This window comes from Schistocerca americana, chromosome 6, assembly GCF_021461395.2.
Source record: "Schistocerca americana isolate TAMUIC-IGC-003095 chromosome 6, iqSchAmer2.1, whole genome shotgun sequence".
NCBI lineage: Eukaryota > Metazoa > Arthropoda > Insecta > Orthoptera > Acrididae > Schistocerca > Schistocerca americana.
Window position 1 is genome coordinate 548863897 of NC_060124.1, and position 19044 is coordinate 548882940.

The following is a 19044-nucleotide window of genomic DNA, read 5'->3' on the forward strand; positions in this document are numbered from 1 at the left end:
GGTTATGGTGTGCTCCAATTGTTGCAATTATTAAGCTTTAAACGCTGAAGAATAACACATTTTACAGCATAATGTACTGTCTACAGTAGTGAAACATATGGAGACCATGATTGTTTATGTAAGGATGACAAAAAACCATGTCATAAAGCAGCGTCTGTGAGGCAATGACTTGTGAACAACAACGGATAGGGTGGGGAGAAGTCTGCTAAGGCTTGAGGTGACCTTTTAGTATAAGAGGTAAGAGGGCTGTATCGTCGTTTTGTGACTGTACATGGGTATACGATGGCTTAGAATTTCCTTTTAGTGTGATGTAGGGTAACTTGCTCTAAATGTAAAGAGATATATCTTAATGCAGATGAAAGGGAAAAAAAACAATACTGTAATTTTCGTATACACAGTCAAGGGGATTAATTTCTAGGCGTAAAGCTGTAAAGCGATATGAAGTGAAACGAGCACATGAGAACAGTAGCAGGAGTGGCTTCGGCTTACTGGGAGAGTCTTAGGAAAGTGTAGTTCATCTACAAAGAGGACTGTATATAGAACAGTAGTGCCTCAAATTCCTGAATACTGCCCGAGTGTTTTGGATCCCCACTACGGCGGAGTAAAGAAAAGTAGAGGTTTGCAGACAGTATGTGTTTCCTGTTTGCTGCTTCGTCTGCTGCATTTTCACATTTCCTTCTTTCATCAAATGAGTCCAGTATCTCCTGTCTTTCTACAACGACTTGTCTTTTTAGGCATTTTATATAACGTCCTAGAAATTGATTGGAAGCGCCATGTTACACTTATAACCAATAACTCATTGGGATGCGATTGAAAGTCGACTTAAATCCAGACCTCAAATTAATACAGACATCAAAGTGCACTATCACTATCGTTTCTGGTTTCGGTTCCTGCTGAAGAATGGGCCGTTAGTCATACACAGAAGTTCACGCACCTCTGGCATGTCACGGCGTTCCGCCTGTATGGGTCACACCCTATCCGGCGCAAAAAGTCCTGTTCTGTCTACAACCCACGCAACCGCTCTGCACCAGAAAACAAGAAAACAGTTCTGCAGTTGTTCCACTAGGCGTCTCTAGCAGTAACACTAACGAGTACAACAATCGAAAACAGTAAAGTGCAGTGAAAATCAGGTACTCCTATGAAATACAAAAAAGTATTTCTAATATTTCGAGTCCTACTTAAATGATTTTCAATTACACACATACAAATCTGATTATAATTTAGAAATGAATGTCTTATTAAGTAGTTTGGAGGCTCCCAGTGTGTTACAGGTTGCTCTAAGACATATTTTCAGAGGTGGGCATCAGAAAGGAAAAACTATTACGTATCCTACACCAGAATTCTTTTGAGAGTAAATAACATATGCATTGAGTTTAAATAATTATGTGGCCTCCTTCGACAGGCGTTCAAGAGAGTAAAAGTACCATTCGACACTAAGCATTAATACGTGGATGTTATATAAGGGTTTCGACGCTTTATCTTTGAACCAGGCCTTCCTTCTCCGAAGGGCTTTGTTGGCAATCGAAACACGTAAAAGGATAAACATAGTACAGATAAATGCTGCTCGATGTAAATTGTCAATGACTGAAATACGAAAACTAACTGACCAGCTGAGTGTTAATATGTTTTGTTTGCAAGAACCATACTGGAGAAAGAATGAGCTCCCACATTTTCGTGCAGAAATTAGTAACAGGTACTGGCCACAATGAGGGAATGACTGCCACGGTCGTTACAAATGGATATACAGTGTGACCCAAGGTGGCAACGCTGTTGGACAAGCACAGGGTCACAATAGAAGTGAAGGACTGCAGACAAAGTGGGTTGTAGTAAGCATGCCTTACTCTCACCCTATCGTACCTTATACAGGTAGAGTCAGAGCAGTTTCTCTATATAGACAAGTTGCGTGTCTCCTTGTGACAACAGATGCATAATCATTTCTGTGGCACAGTAGGCAAACTGACGAACGAGGGGATGTACTAATGGAAGCAATACAGGAACTACAGCTCATTATTTTAAATCTGGAAGACCAGCCGAGTACATTCGAACAATAAGCTGTCGTAGTTACTAACATAGATGTCACTTTAGCAAACCGCATGTCAGCAGCTAAAATTAATAGTTGACAAGTGCTCCAGTACCTAACATACAGTGGCCATAATACAATTATCGTGGAAGAGGGAAATGACAATAATACAGAAGGTTAGTGTTAAGTAGTTTCTAAGTTCAAGGGGACTGATGACTTGAGATGTTAAGTCCCATAGTGCACATAGCCATTTGAACCATTTGGAACCGGAACACACGTTATTAATAAACGACATTTAAGAGCCCAGAATTTAGATGATTGGTAGTCTGACTGGGACACTAGCAGTACGGCAAGGCGTGTTTATAGCGTATTAACAAGCACTAGGAACACGCTCAAACTGTGCGACGCTGGGCCTACTCGATGTATGATGCAGCTGTTAACAGGTCGCGATCCATACCTCAACCATGTGCTTCGACTGGGACGTAGCAACACATCAGTCTGTGAATGTGGAGAGGAAGGTTCGGCTGGTCATGTCGTTCTGAGAGTCTCTTTTTTTCAGGTAGAGTGAGACTACAGACAGTTAGACTGCGATATGCAAACAATAACAGAAAAGTGAGAAGGAAAGAAGAGAAAGAATGCAAAGGCCACCCACACGGGTATGCGTAGAATCGAGGACTGCCGAGACACACACATACCACTGTTAGCGATATAGAATAGTGTAGCAAGAATAGGTTTAGAAGTAAGGAAAGTTGGAGTTAATCGAAAAACCTCAAGCTCTTCCGAGGCTGCTAGTAACGTATCTTGTAATATAAGATGGAAGTCATTCACTTGGATCCTCAGTTAATACCCTTTATTTAATGTTGATTATTTAAACTTATTATTATCTTTCAAATATCCGGCTTTATTTCTACATTAGTATCACCGAAGGTTGCTGTCAACATGATTTGCTACTACCTACGTAACTTAAAACGTTGTATGTCACCATGATTAACGACTATGTACGACCTGTTAGAGTTTCCAGATAACAGGTCTAAAAATCTTTCCTATAAATTCAATTAAATTAAACTGGAATTTAAGTTGTCCTGCTTGACACTATCACGTGGATTAAATATGTAGGGGAATTGTTGCAAAGTGAAATGGAATATAACAAGCATTTAAGGACTGCAGTAGGGAAGGCTTTTGTTTTCTGAGACAGTACTAGGAAAGCGTAGCTCTTCTAGAAAGGAGACTGCGAGTAGAACAGAAGAGTGACCAGTTCTTGAGTATTGCTCGAGTGTTTGGGAAACTCAGCTGGTCGCATTAAACGAAATCATCGAAGAAGTCCAGAGTCTTGCTGCTAGATTTGTTGACGGTAGATTCGATCAACTGGCAAGTGTTACACAGATGTTTTGTAAACGCAATGAGAAATCCTAAGGGAAGACGACGTTCGTTTCACCAAACACTTACGAGACAATTTAGAGAACAGACATTTACAACTGACTGAGAACGATTCTACTGCCACAAATGTGCATTACGCGTACGGACCGCGAAGACAAGATAAATTAGGGCTCGTACAGAGGCACATTGATAGTCTATTTTCCCCAGCTCAGTTTGCGAATGGAATATTACATGAAATATCTGGTAATTGTGCATGGTACGGCCCACCATAAGGTGGCTTGTGGTGTTCTGTATGAACGTAAATACATAGGCAAAATTGTTGCTGTTGCGGTCTACAGTTCGAAAACTCGTTTGATGTGGGTTTCCACGGTACTCTATCTTGGGCAAGCGCCTGCATCTTCGAACAACCACTGCAACTTACATACTTGGTTAGCGTATTCATATCTTGGTTTCCTTCAGTAATATTTACTCGACGTTTTAGAATATGTCCTGTCAAGCTCAGCCTCCTTTTAGTCAAGTTATGACACATATTTCTTTTCTCCCAATTTATGTTCAGTACTTCCTCATTAGTTACGTGATCTACCCATTTAATGTTCAGCGTTATGCTACAGTGACACATTTCAAAGGCGCAATTCCCTTCTTGTGTGAACTCTTTATGTCCACGGTTCATTTTCTTACATGGCTACATTCCAGACAAAAACTATCAGAAGAGACTTTCAGCATTTAAATCTACAATCGGTATTAACAAATTTCTCTTCTTCAGACACCCTTTTATTAACATTGGCGGTATATGTTTCATATCCTTCCTTCTTTGGTCATAATCTGTTATATCACTGCCGTAATAGTAAAAGTCATCTACTACTCTAAGTAACTCAGTTCCTACTTCCCTCAGCATGCCCTGAATTAATTCTCCTGCATTCCATTACACTTGTGTTGCTTTTCTTGATGTTCATCTTACATCCAACTTCTAACACATTGCCCATCCATTCAATTGCTTTTCCAAGACCTTTCCCGTCTCCGAGAAAAGTTCACTGTTTGCAGCAAACCTCGAACTTTTTCTCCCTGAACTGTAAGTCCTTCAACAAATTTCTCCTTGACTTTATTCACAGTCTCCTTAATGTACGGATTGAATAACACCAGGGATATGCTACAACGCTGTCTCCTCCCTTTCTCTGCCACTGTTTCCCTTTCATACCCATCTGCTGCCATTTGGTTTCTGTGCAAGCTGTAAATAAGCCCAGGGTCCCTCTACTTTACCTCCATTACCTTCAGAATTTCAAAGAGTAGATGACAGCGAACACTGACAAAAGCATTTTTTAAGTATACAGGAGCTATAAACAAAAGTTGGCCTTCCCTTAACCTGTATTCTAAGGTAAGTCATAGCGTAAGTATTACCTCGCGTGCTCCTAGACTTCTGTGGAAACCAATCTGATATTTCCCGAGGTCAACATCTACTAGTTTCTCCATTCTTCTCTAAATAATTTGTGTCAATATTTTGCAATCGTGTGTTATTAAGCCGATTATACGGTTACATTCACACCTTTCAACACCTGCAGCCTTTGAGATTGGAATTATTAAATTGTTCTTGAAGTGTGAAGTTAATTTCTCTGTCTCATACTTCTTGCATAGGAGATGGAGTAGTTAAGTCATGGCTGACTCTCCGGAGGATGTTAGAAGCACACACGGATTGTCGTCAACTCCATGGTCCGTGTGTCGACTTAGATCTTCCAGTGCTGGGTCAAATTCTTCTCGCCATATCCGACAGACGCAGCAACAGGGAAGTAACTGATTAATAGTTTAGTTTGGGCTTCTGCGTTAAATTTTAATATCTAATAGGCACATTTCTCGCGTTTTAGTTTGCGTCACAAAGTAAACCGATTTTGTGACGTATTAAAAGTTCCTAATCAGGGACAAATTATTTAGTTTCACCTGAGTACTTCGGTAGTTAGGTTCCTAAATATCTGAGTATTACTAGACACAGTTCGTGCGTTTTCCTCAGGGTCTACAGTAGATTTGTGGAGCACCTGCCGATAGTCCGTTTATCTGCATCGTTTACTTTTCCACGGTTTTTGGTATGGACAGGGACTGCGATTGTTGCGTGGGGCTGCGAGCCGAGTTGGTGATACTTCGCTCACAGCTTAATGCTGTGATGGCTTCGACTACACAGCTTGAGGCTGTAGTGGATGGCCACCTCTGTTGTGGGCCAGCCATGGGGATCCAACGGACGTCCAGCAAGGTCCTCACCGGTGACCAACCCATTTACTGATCGCACAGAGGCTGACACCTCACCTGTGGTCGAGTGGGAGGTCGCCCCAGGGCGTAGCAGGCGGAGAAAGACTTCACAGGCGGCCGCACGTAAGGCCTCCCCAGTCTGTCTGACAAACAGGTTCCAGGTGCTGTCTGTGGCTTACACTGTCGTTGAGCCAGATGCTGTCGCCTGTCCTGTATCACAGGAAACCACTCAGGCTGCAAGATCCAGGCAGTCGCAGAGGGTGGGATTATTGGTAGTTGTTAGCTCGAACGTTAGGCGCCTTATGGGGCAGCTCAGGGACTTGGCTGACAAGGAGGATAAGAAAACCAATGTGCACTCCATGTGCATACCGGGTGGAGTCATTCCAGATGTGGAAAGGGTCCTCGCAGATGCCATGATGAGCACAGGGTGCAGCCAACTGCAGGTGGTTGCTCACGTCGCTACCAATGATGTGTGTCACTTTGGATCAGAAGAGAGTCTCTCTGGTTTCGAGCGGCTAACAGCAGTGGTAAAGGCTGACAGTCTTGCTTGCAAGATGAAAGCAGAGGTGACCGTTTGCAGCATAGTCGACAGAACCGATTGCAGACTTCTGGTACAGAGCCGAGTGGAGGGTCTGAATCAGAGGCTCCGACGGTTCTGCGACCGTGTAGGCTGCAGATTCCACGACTTGCGCCAAAGTGTGGTTGGGTTTCGGGTTCTGCTAAAGAGGTCAGGTGTCCTCTATAAGCAGGAGGCGGCCACACAGGTGGAATGGACTGGGCGGATCCTTCCTGTGAGTTAGTTTGGGAAGAGGTCATCGTTGGCAACCCGAATAAAATAATAACTGGATCCTTTTAGCGACCTCCCAATTCAGATTATACAGTCGCTGAAAGGTTCAAAGAAAACTTGAATTTGATTTCAAACACTTACCCGACTCATACGATAATAGTTCGTTGTGACTTTAATCTACACTCAATGTGTTTGTGGAAAATACGAGTTTTATTCCAGGGGTACGCATAAAATATCATCCGAAATTGTCCTAAACTCATTTTCTGAAAATTATTTCGAGCAGTTAGTTCATGACACCACGTTAATAGTTGTGAACACACACTTGACCTCTTAGCAACAAATAATCCTGAGTTAATAACGAGCATCAAAACCGATTCAGAGATTACTGAACACAGGGTTGTCGTAGCGAAACTGAAAATTCAATCCCCAAATTCTCGAAAAATAAGCGAAAAATTTACCTATTCAAGAAAGCAGGTAAAAATTCACTCGACGCCTTCCTGAGAGACAATCTCCACTCATTCCAAATTAATAATATAAGTGGAGACCACATCTGGCTTAAATTCAAAAAATAGCATCGGCAGCAATTGAAAGGTTTATACCAAATAAATTAACAAACGATGGAGCTGATCCTCCTTGGTACCCTAAACGGGTTAGAACACTATTGCACAAACAACGAAAGAAACATGGCAAATTTAAAAAGGCGCAAAATCTCCAAGATTGGTGATCTGTTACAGAAGCTCGAAATTTAGCGTGGACTTCAATGCGAGATGCCAATCACAGTTTCCACAACGAAACTTTGTCTCGAAACCTGGCAGAAAATCCAAAGAGATTCTGGTCAGATGTGAAGTATGTTAGCGGCAAGAAATAATCAATGCCTTCTCTGAGCGATAGCAAATGGAGTTACTATACACAGCCTTCTGAAACACCTTCACAAAAGAATGCAAAGTAAATATTCCAGAATTCGAATCGTGAACAGCTGCCAACATGAGTAACGTAGAAGTAAATATTCTCGGATTAGTGGAGCAACTTAAATCACTTAATAAAAGCAAGTCTTCTGGCCCAGCCTGTATACCAGTTATGTTCCTTTCGGAGTATGCTGATCTATTAGCTCCATACCTAACAATCATATACAACCGTTAGCTCGACGAAAGATCCGTACCCAAAGACTGGAAAGTTGCACAGGTCACATCAATAATCAAGAAAGGTAGTAGGAGTAATCAACTAAATTACAGGCTCATTAGGTTAACGTCGATATGCAGCAGGATTTTAGAACATATATTGTGTTCGAACATTATGAATTACTTCGAACTAAACGATTTAGTAACACACAGTCAGCATGTGCTTAGGAAACATCTTTCCTGTGAAATACTACTAGCTCTTTATTCACATGAAGTGCTGAGTGCTATTGACAAGAGATTTCAGATCGATTCCGTATTTCTGGCTTTTCTTAAGGCTTTTGACACTGTACCACACAAGCCATTCGTAGTGACCCTGCGTGCTTATGGAATATCGTGTCAGTTATGTAACTGGACTTGTGATTTCCTGTCAGAGAGGTCACAGTTGGTATTAACTGATGGAACGTCAACGAGTAAAACAGAAGTAATTTCTGGCGTTCCCCATGGTAGTATTATAGGCCCTTTGCTGTTCCTTATCTATATAAACGATTTGGGAGACCATCTGAGAAGATGTCTTTTGTTGTTTGCAGATGACGCTGTCGTTTATCGACTAATAAAGTCATCAGAAGACAAAAGCAAAGTGCAAAACGATTTAGAAGAAAAAATATCTCAATGGTACGAAAAGTGGCAGTTGACCCTAAATAACGAAAAGTGTGAGGTCATCCACATGAGTGCTAAAAGGAACTCGTTAAACTTCGGTTTCACTATAAATCAGTATAATCTAGAAGCATAGGAATTACAATTACGAACATCTTAAATTGGAAAGAACACATAGAAAATGTGGGGAAGGCTAATCAAAGACTGCGTTTCATTGGAAAGACACAGCCCTACTAAGGCGACTGCCTAAAATACACTTGTCCGTCCTCTTTCAGAATACTGCTGCACGGTGTGGGATCCTTACCAGATAGGACTGACGGAGTACATTGAAAATGTTCAAAGGAAGGCAGCACGTTTTCTATTATCGCAAAATGTGGGAGAGAGTATCACAGAAATGATACAGGGTTTAGGCTGGAAATCATTAAAAGAAAAGCGTTTTTCGTTCCGACGGAACCTTCTCACGAAATTCCAATCACCATCTTTCTCCTCCGATTGCAAAAATATTTTGTTGACACAGACCTACATCGGGAGGAACGATCACCACAATAAAATAAGGGAAGTCCGAGCTTGTACGGAAAGATATAGGTATTCATTCTTTCCCCGCGCTATACGAGATTGGAATAATAGTGAATTGTGAATGTGGTTCGTTGAACCCTCTGCCAGGCACTTAAATGTGATTGGCAAAGTATGCATGTACGTGTAGATGTCTATATACTCCTTCCACCTTTCCGGTTTCCCTTCCTTGCCTTCCCATCTGAGCTCTCGATTTCATGCAGCTGGTTTTCTTATATTCAAAGCTCTCTTTGATTTTCTTATAGTCAGTATCTACCTTTCCCCTAGTTACACATGTTTCTATGGGCTTGCATTTGTTCTCTAGACATTCCAACCTATCCATTTTACACATTCTGTCCGTCTCATTCCTTAGACGTCCTTATTCACTTTTGCTCACTTCATTTTCTGAATTTTTATATTTTTTTGTTTAATCAAATATGTCCAATGTCTCCTTTGATATCCAATGTTTTCTACTATGTCTTGTGTTTTTAGCTGTTTTATGTACCATGGCAGAAATCGATTGTCCTGCCCAATGTCCAACCTGCACCCAATGGACTACTGTTGATATGAGTTAGAAAGTCTACTTTGATCCAAACTTCAACGTCCAATACCACTAACGTATCTGGTTTCATTATTTGACGGAGAACGGCAGCTGTTCCTACACCAAAATTCAGACACATTATTATAAGTGTCCTCATCATAGTTCAGGTCGTCATAAAGGTATTTCATGTACACAACGATGACGTGATCATAGTAATACGACTGAAAACGAGCCTAATTGAATGCTTTAAAATAACCATTTTCAGTGAGTCGTAGACGGTAACTAGCACACATTTCTGATTCTAAACGTTTATTACGAGGACAGTTCAACAAGTAATGCAACACTTTTTTTTTCTCGGCCAATTTTGGTTGACAAAACCGGAAATTTCTTGTGGAATATTTTCAAACATTCCCGCTTCGTCTCGTATAGTTTCGTTGACTTCCGACAGGTGGCAGCGCTGTACGGAGCTGTTAAAATGGCGTCTGTAACGGATGTGCGTTGCAAACAACGGGCAGTGATCGAGTTTCTTTTGGCGGTAAATCAGGGCATCTAAGATATTCATAGGCGCTTGCAGAATGTCTACGGTGATCTGGCAGTGGACAAAAGCACGGTGAGTCGTTGGGCAAAGCGTGTTTCATCATCGCTGCAAGGTCAAGCAAGACTGTCTGATCTCACGCGTGCTGGCCGGCCGTGCACAGCTGTGACTCCTGCAATGGCGGAACGTGCGAACACACTCGTTCGAGATGATTGACGGATCACCATCAAACAACTCAGTGCTCAACTTGACATCTCAGTTGGTAGTACTGTCACAATTGTTCACCAGTTGGGATATTCAAAGGTTTGTTCCCGCTGGGTCCTCGTTGTCTAACCGAACACCATAAAGAGCAAAGGAGAACCATCTGTGCGGAATTGCTTGCTCGTCATGTGGGTGAGGGTGACAATTTCTTGTCAAAGATTGTTACAGGCGATGAAACATGGATTCATCCCTTCGAACCTGAAACAAAACGGCAATCAATGGAGTGGCGCCACACCCACTCCCCTACCAAGAAAAAGTTTAAAGCCATACCCTCAGCCGGTAAAGTCATGGTTACAGTCTTCTGGGACGCTGTAGGGGTTATTCTGTTCGATGTCCTTCCCCATGGTCAAACGATCAACTCTGAAGTGTATTGTGCTACTCATCAGAAATTGAAGAAACGACTTCAGCGTGTTCGTAGGCACAAAAATCTGAACGAACTTCGCCTTCTTCATGACAACGCAAGACCTCACACAAGTCTTCGTACCCGAGAGGATCTCCCAAAACTTCAGTGGACTGTTCTTCCTCATGCACCCTACAGCCCCGATCTCGCACCGTCGGATTTCCATATGTTTGGCCCAATGAAGGACGCAATCCGTGGGAGGCACTACGCGGATGATGAAGAAGTTATTGATGCTGTACGACGTTGACTCCGACATCGGCCAGTGGAAAGGTACCGTGCAGGCATACAGGCCCTCATTTCACGGTGGTGTAAGGCCGTAGCATTGAATGGAGATCACGTTGAAAAATAGTGTTGTGTAGCTAGAAGATCGGGGAATAACCTGGTGTATTTCAATGCTGAATAAAACAACCCCTGTTTCAGAAAAAAAATGTGTTGCATTACTTATTGAACTGCCCTCGCATAAGAATTCCGCTTCTCATTCGTCCTTAACATCTAATATACAGTCTAAGACACGAAAACGACTCAAATTGGTCACAAATGGTTGTTCACGAGGCAGCGTTGTGGTAATGTAGACGGCTCGCATTGGGGTTGACTGTGGTTCATATTCTCTTCCGATCAACAAGATCTACATTTCGGTGGTAGCTCTTAGTAGATTAATGGGAACAAATGGAAGGTCCTTCGGAATAAAACTCGTTCGAGTCTGTCCCCGATGCGAGCTGCATCAGTCATTACCTCTTCGTCGATGGAAATGGAAGAAACTGTTTTGTGCAACATTAACATTTGCCATCTACGTTTAACAGAAATATCATTGACACTAAGTATAATTCTAAAAAGAGTAGGAAAATCAATGACATTAATGATAACACTCAAAAGACTAGAGTGACTACAAAATCACTGCTCCTAAGGACAACAAAGTAGTCTCCATAATCCCGACATCTACCATTCAACACAGTGAGCCACAAGTAATATGGCACTACACACAGAGGAACTAAAAGGTAATCAACATTTGAACCCCTTAGACGGAGCTGGCATCACATCTGCACACACACAAATCACCTAAATCCGTAAATTCCAGGGAGGGGTGCCATGGGCTCTGACGCCACATGCCCAGATGTCTTCGATCGGGTTTAAATGTGTCGAGACGGGAGAGCCAACACATCAACTGGAAATCGGGACTGTTTTCATCGAACCACTCAACACACTCCATTCCATCACGCTCTTGCCCTTGTGATATACAACATGCACCGTGCGTTTGTCTGACTAGCAGTCATTCCTTGCCATGTGTCGCTACTATCGCCTGAACGGATTTATATCGACAGTAGATCGGCGGCCGTAACATTCTGGCTTATCTGTGTATCTGTTTATGAAGTAGTAGGTATGTAAACAAACTCAGATGCTGCTTATAACAGAAGCGAGTGTCTTTGCGTGGGACACATAAATCAAAGCACGCTTAGTGTAATCAAACTGATGTTGCAATTCACTGAACTGCATTGGCAAACAACAATTGATTAGCATGTGGATGTAACCTCAAAAGAGTAAACAATGAAATTAATGATGCCTTATGTTCGACTGAAAATTCAGAGAGAGTTCATCACCGCTGCTATTTATACTTTGGCCCTTATGCACTATGATTTGTTATGTCGTTGAAATCTACTTTCGGGGCTAATGTTGCTGAGGAAAATGCTGTTGCAGAAGGCACGTCTTTATTTCATTTTTTATTTATTACACCAAAACTAAAGAAGAGTCGTTTGGGAGATTTATAGGGGTACGACATGAGCCAGATGCGCAGCACATAAGTCTGGATCACGTTCACGCTAGGATTTTGTCACAGTCTAAAGTATTTTGCAATATTCATGGCTGTACAGTTAACTTCAACCCGAAGAAAATGACACAGTAATGCTGTCTCAAAAATAATGAAATAGTTTAATAATATTTGGGGAATTTTAACGTACCTCGTTAGATAACAATGATAAGTTACTTTCTTTACATGTTTCTAAGGACTCGTGTGAAATAATAACGCAGTCACAAAAGAAGCAAAAGTGATAGAGAGAATGTTTGTTCCATGGTAAATATAACGAAATCAGGATGTGTGACTTAAACCCAGTAATGATTTCATGATAACATTGTTAATATTTGGACCATTTTTAGTCAGTTGCAGCTTACATTATGAGTAGATAATAAATGATTAGAAATATATTGTATATTATAGACTTCTGAAATGCCTAGTACCTTTAGGCGAAAAAGTTTGGTACACACATGTAAATTCAGTAATAAAACAAGGAGTATTTTCTAGTCTCTATGATCACGGCCTACAGAACAAAAGACTAGGATAAGGTGACATAAAATAAAATTAATAGGTAGTTCGGTACTGCACTTGATGGTTTACAGATATGGAAACAAAATAAGGCCAAACAAATAATTTTTCTTTTTAAGATGTCTCGGTGTTATGCAGTACGATAATGGAATAGTAATGTGCATTGTATTCGTCACAGTTTTCTAAATAACTTTCAGAATGTTCTTGGTTACATTGTGCTTAAGGCCTGCCAGGCCGGAATATCTTTTTTTCCAGAATAATGTGATAGCATAACCGTCTACTGCTGAATACAAGCATACATCGTCTCCAACTCCACACACTTTTATTCTACCTTGAACAGCACTGTGACTTGTACATTTCAATAACTCTCTTCCTAATAGTTACGAAAAAGTTAGCTACACACCTCCTGAATTTGTTTATTCTTGTGATTTCGTTTAGTTGATTTCTGGTATGTACCATTTTAACGCATTTTCTAAATATATTGCCACCACAACAAATAAGCTGATGCAATTTAGCTTATTCAGGTCCGCTAGGATAAAAACTTCACCGATCTCCCCTGTTTGCTAACATTACATGGGAGTAGATGAACCTATTGGGAGCACTCTGATCTGTTACATCAAAAGTGGAAACTGGTGACGTTAATATAACACAGCGCACGAAGCCATACAATTTAAAGGTACTGGACGACCCATTTGTTAAATGGATGGACGAAAATAGGTATCTCATATTCCGAAGATGTAAAAGTTAGTTAAATTTGTGAACGGTTGATTTACATTAACTGAAGGATAATGAAACGAAATAAAAATGAAATCTGAAGGAAACTTAAGCGAAAGTTTAAATTCTATGAGAGTGTTACTACGGCCATTTGAATGTGCAGTGAAGTATATGAAATAAAACCAAAGTTATGGTTCACTCATAAGTGGGGATTAACACAAGGCAAATCGATAAATCTCCTGAATTTAATTACTAATTAGTGAAAGGTTTTGAACATCTGTGTTGCTGGTGTAGTTATTCATATAACGATACTTTACCCTTTTTTGCGGTGTTCCAGGTGAATTCGACACAAGGTTGTTAGATGGCAGCTGTCAGAACTCGTTATATGAGAACGCTCCAGTGCTGCTTAAGAACCTTTCTTTGTTGGATTTATGAGCTCAAATACGGTCTTAGTATCAGAATGGCTACACTTATTTGTATTATTTTACTAGAATCTGAAAAGGTCCCATGTAGCTAATACTGTTGCACTTTTACTTAACAACACTATGTACGCGTAGTAAGTTATTATTCGTTAACTAGGTCATATATAACTACTTTTCCTGCAAATAGTTCCTGTTTCCATCACAATAAATGGAATGTTGAGACGTCTTGATGTCCGAAAAAATGGTTCAAATTTCTCTGACCACTAAGGGACTTAATTGCTAAGGTCATCAGCCCCTGGAAGTTAGAACTACTTAAACCTATCTAACCTAAGGACATCACACACAACCATGCCCGAGGCAGGATTTGAACCTGCGACCGTAGCGGTCGCGCGGTTCCAACTGTAGCGCCTGGAACCGCTCGGCCACCACGGCCGGCCTTACTGTCGAGTGTGAAAGTGTTTCGCACTATACAATAATTTCCAAATCAGTTGCAGCTTGGAGCACACCTCCTCTGCGATTGTCGGATACTCTGTAGCTATCTCTCAGAGAAACCGTAAGCGTCTCACAAGGAATCTTTTGGCCTCCTAAGCCAAACTGTGAAAACAAAGCTACTGCATTTTGTAAAATTCACAACAATCAAATAACACATAACACTGCAAAAATCAAAGTAATCGCCAACAGTAATTGTACTTAAATAACTTCCTATAACAGTGACTAGTAGTGTGTGTTCTTTAACCCAGGACGGGACCAAAATAGTACCCTGATGTATCGTCAGTTGGCATCTAACGAACTACGTGTTTTTCCTGATCGTACTAGTTTCGTACATTTCGTAGAATAGTCCTATAATTAAAACGGGAAATAAACGTTGTTCGTTTTTAAAAGAGTTCCACACACGTCTCCCGGTGACAATCCACAAAATTCCCATAAGAAGTCTAAATGACTTTCCACAGTATACACTCTCGTAAGTAACTCAGCCCATGTAAGAGTAGTCCAAGTCGACAATGCTCTGGCTTCATCCTGTCATCTATAGAACACCTACCACAGGATTCACTATTACAAGATATTCTGTTATCTTCGCTCTAAACAGAGTCAAACTAATCAACATGGGTACCTTGGCAGTAGCGCACTCGATAATATCGCCTGCAGGAAATTACAGAATGTAGAGAACTTATGCTTGCCTACTACTGTATTACGGGAATGCTTACATCTGTGGCGAAAACTTGTGTTGTTATGTTGTTACAGCATCACATCACATCGCTCGAGCGTTTAACTGATGCATTTCCTTCACCCGTCCAATAACTGTCAGCCTGCGACGTAAAAACGCATTACGTGATTTCACGTGGAGGTGACAGCCGGTGGTGTGTGCGCCCCTCAACTCCTAAGACCAAATAGGGGCGAACTCTCGCGGCCGGGGGTACGGCACTGTGTCTCAAGTGTGGTGAATTATTGGGGAAGACGAGAGCCTTCGATAACACCCGTCCACTTTGATAAATAACATCATCACTAGCCTCAAGATGAAACACAACTTTGATTTAAAAATGGCGATTGGGACGTCATATTCAACAGTTCCTATAAAACCAAAATATAAAAATCAATTCAGAAACTTAAAAATTTGAAATAATAAATATTGGGCCTTAAGGGGGATCTGGGGAGTTATATTCTCAAGTAAAACCCACAGAGTCCCAAAAATACTGGCGTATACAAAACAAAACAACTGGAATAATACGATGAAGAATAGCATACAGAGGTCTGCATCGAAAATGCAATAGTAAAGCATCAAATTAGATAAATTCAACTGGTTTCGAAGATATCACTCTATAAATATAAACTAACTTAAAAGCCAGACACCAATACAGAAAGCAAAAAGAAATATCAGTATAGAAAGCGAAAAAGTAATACCAGTACAGGTAGCAAATATCGCGAAAGTTAACGAAATATAGTAACAACAACGACTACTCCAATACTGATAGAGAAAGGTTTAAATTGCGAGGTGGACAAAATGCAGTAACATGTGTTCACCAATACAGCTCAACAGAAAATTGCAAAATCCCTAAAATTACTCGTAAATACTTTTTGTGTGAGTTGTTACGCGCGAAACTGGATCTGGCGACTTTATTCTGTAGGCAACCGAACTCAACTAGTTCTGCTACATCTTTGTACATTGCTCTCAATTACTAACATCACGTTCTTCACACTTTACGTTAGAGTAACCAGTCTTCATTTACCATAACCTTCTGAGGACATTCGTTTTTCTTTATTGTCGATCTATTACCGTTCCTTATTTCAGTAATATTACTATTAGTATTCGCTAAGTTATTAATTTCATTACATTACAGGTTGGCTCAGCTTTGAAAAAAATATGTGCCGAAGTTCACTTAACTTGTAATCACTGTGTACTCACGTTACCAAGACAACCAAAGATAACGTTTAAACTCTAGTTGATTAGGAGCGTAAGCGGAAAACACCATAAACTCATCTTTCTCTTAAGTAACTAAACTGGTTGATCCAGTAACATGCTCATTCCATCAAAATTTGCACCACTATGTATATATCCAATATAGACTACAAACACAGCATAAGGTGACAATACAAACGTCCCTAACGAAAACAAACCAACGCTCCGCACACGTGTGACGTCACACACCACAACACCAATACGTCACAGTTCAAGCCCGACACGTGATATCGTAGTTTCAGGTCAAGACAATTACTGTTTTGTCACATCACTTGCATTCTGTCTTCCCCAAGTCAGTTTATTTTACTCGTTCAATTAACGCCATAGTACTGCAGTGACTGACGATGATTGTATCGTGCCGACAGAATGTTGTCTACTGAAACGACCATCAGCCTCTGCAGTTGATATACTTTTCCGTTTCATCCTGTTGGCGGTAGACATCTCCATGCTTGTAATACGGGAGGCATCTGATGTGGAATATATGTCCCTCCGAGACGCATGCAGTTTTGCCGTTCCCATAGTTTTCGCTTTGGGTGTATGTTGTGTTTACCTCTTGTAAAGTTATCAGGTGATCAAAGTGACTTGCAAAATTATTTAGATAAGGTATCTGTATGGTGCGAAAAGTGACCCTGAATAAAGAAAAGTGTGAAGTTATTCACATGAGTACTGAAAAAAATCGGCTAAATTTCGATTACGCTGTAAGTCACACGAATCTGAAGGTTGTAAATTCAACTAAATACTTGTTGTTGTTGTTGTTGTGGTCTTCAGTCCTGAGACTGGTTTGATGCAGCTCTCCATGCTACTCTATCCTCTGCAAGCTTTTTCATCTCCCAGTACCTACTGCAACCTGTATCATTCTGAATCTGCTTAGTGTATAGATCTCTTGGTCCCCCTCTACGATTTTTACCCTCCACGCTGCCCTCCAATGCTAAATTGGTGATCCCTTGATGCCTCAAAACATGTCCTACCAACCGATGTCTTCTTCTAGTCAAGTTGTGCCACAAACTTCTCTTCTCCCCAATCCTATTCAATACCTCCTCATTAGTTACGTGATCTACCCACCTTATCTTCAGCATTCTTCTGTAGCACCACATTTCGAAAGCTTCTATTCTCTTCTTGTCCAAACTGGTTATCGTCCATGTTTCACTTCCTTACATGGCTACACTCCATACAAATACTTTCAGAAACGACTTCCTGACACTTAAATCTATACTCGATGTTAACAAATTTCTCTTCTTCAGAAACGATTTCCTTGCCATTGCCAGTCTACACTTTATATCCTCTCTACTTCGACCATCATCAGTTATTTTAGTCCCTAAATAGCAAAACTCCTTTACTACTTTAAGTGTCTCATTTCCTAATCTAATCCCCTCAGCATCACCCGATTTAATTTGACTACATTCCATTATCCTCGTTTTGCTTTTGTTGATGTTCATCTTATATCCTCCTTTCAAGACACTGTCCATTCCGTTCAACTGCTCTTCCAAGTCCTTTGCTGTCTCTGACAGAATTACAATGTCATCGGCGAACCTCAAAGTTTTTATTTCTTCTCCATGAATTTTAATACCTACTCCGAATTTTTCTTTTGTTTCCTTTACTGCTTGCTCAATATACAGATTGAATAACATCGGGGAGAGGCTACAACCTTGTCTCACTCCCTTCCCAACCACTGCTTCCCTTTCATGCACCTCGAGTCTTATAACTGCCATCTGGTTTCTGTACAAATTGTAAATAGCCATTCGCTCCCTGTATTCTACCCCTGTCACTTTCAGAATTTGGGCCTGCAATTACAAATAACCTAAATTGGAACGATCACATAGATAATATTGTGGGTATAGCAAACCAAAGACTGCTATTCATTGGCAGAACACGTGGAAGCTGCAAAAGGTGTACTGCGGAGATTGCTTACATCACGCTCGTCCGACATTGTGGAGTATTGCTGTGCGGTGTGGCATCCGCATCAAGTGGGACTGACGGATGACATCGGAAAAGTACAAAGAAGGGCAGCTCGTTTTCTATTATCGCGAAATAGGGGAGATAGTGTCTCAGACATGATACGTGAATTGAGATGAAAATCACTAAAACAAAGGCGTTCATCGTTGCGACGGGATTCTCTTCGTTTTCGGTTTCCTCACAGGAAATAATTCACTTCTGTACCATGCGGTGCTACAAACGTACATCCTCATTAATTTCGTACTCAACTTACGACATACGTTTGTTACCAGTTGATTTCTTTTGTCCAGGAACGCCTCCTTTTTTGTGCTACTCTGCTTTATATGTCCTTCTTGCCTTGTCCAAGATGGGTTGATGGGTCGTTTTGCTTCCAAGATAACAAAGTTCCTTAACTTCGTGTACTTCTTGATGCCAAGTTGTGATGTTTTCTCGCTGTTCTGTTTCTCTTCTACTTCTAATTATTTTCGTCTCTCTTCGGTTTACTCTCAGTACCTATTCTGTACTCATAACACTATTCATTTCATTCAATAGATCCTGTAATTCATTTCAACCAACGATAGCAATGGCACCAGCGAATCGTATCAGTGGTAATTTCTTACTGTGAATTTTGAGCACACTTTGGTAACTTGCTTCCATTTCCGTCAAGGGTTCTATGATGTAGACTGTGAGTAGTATGGGCGAAAGACAGCATCACCTCTCTTACACCACT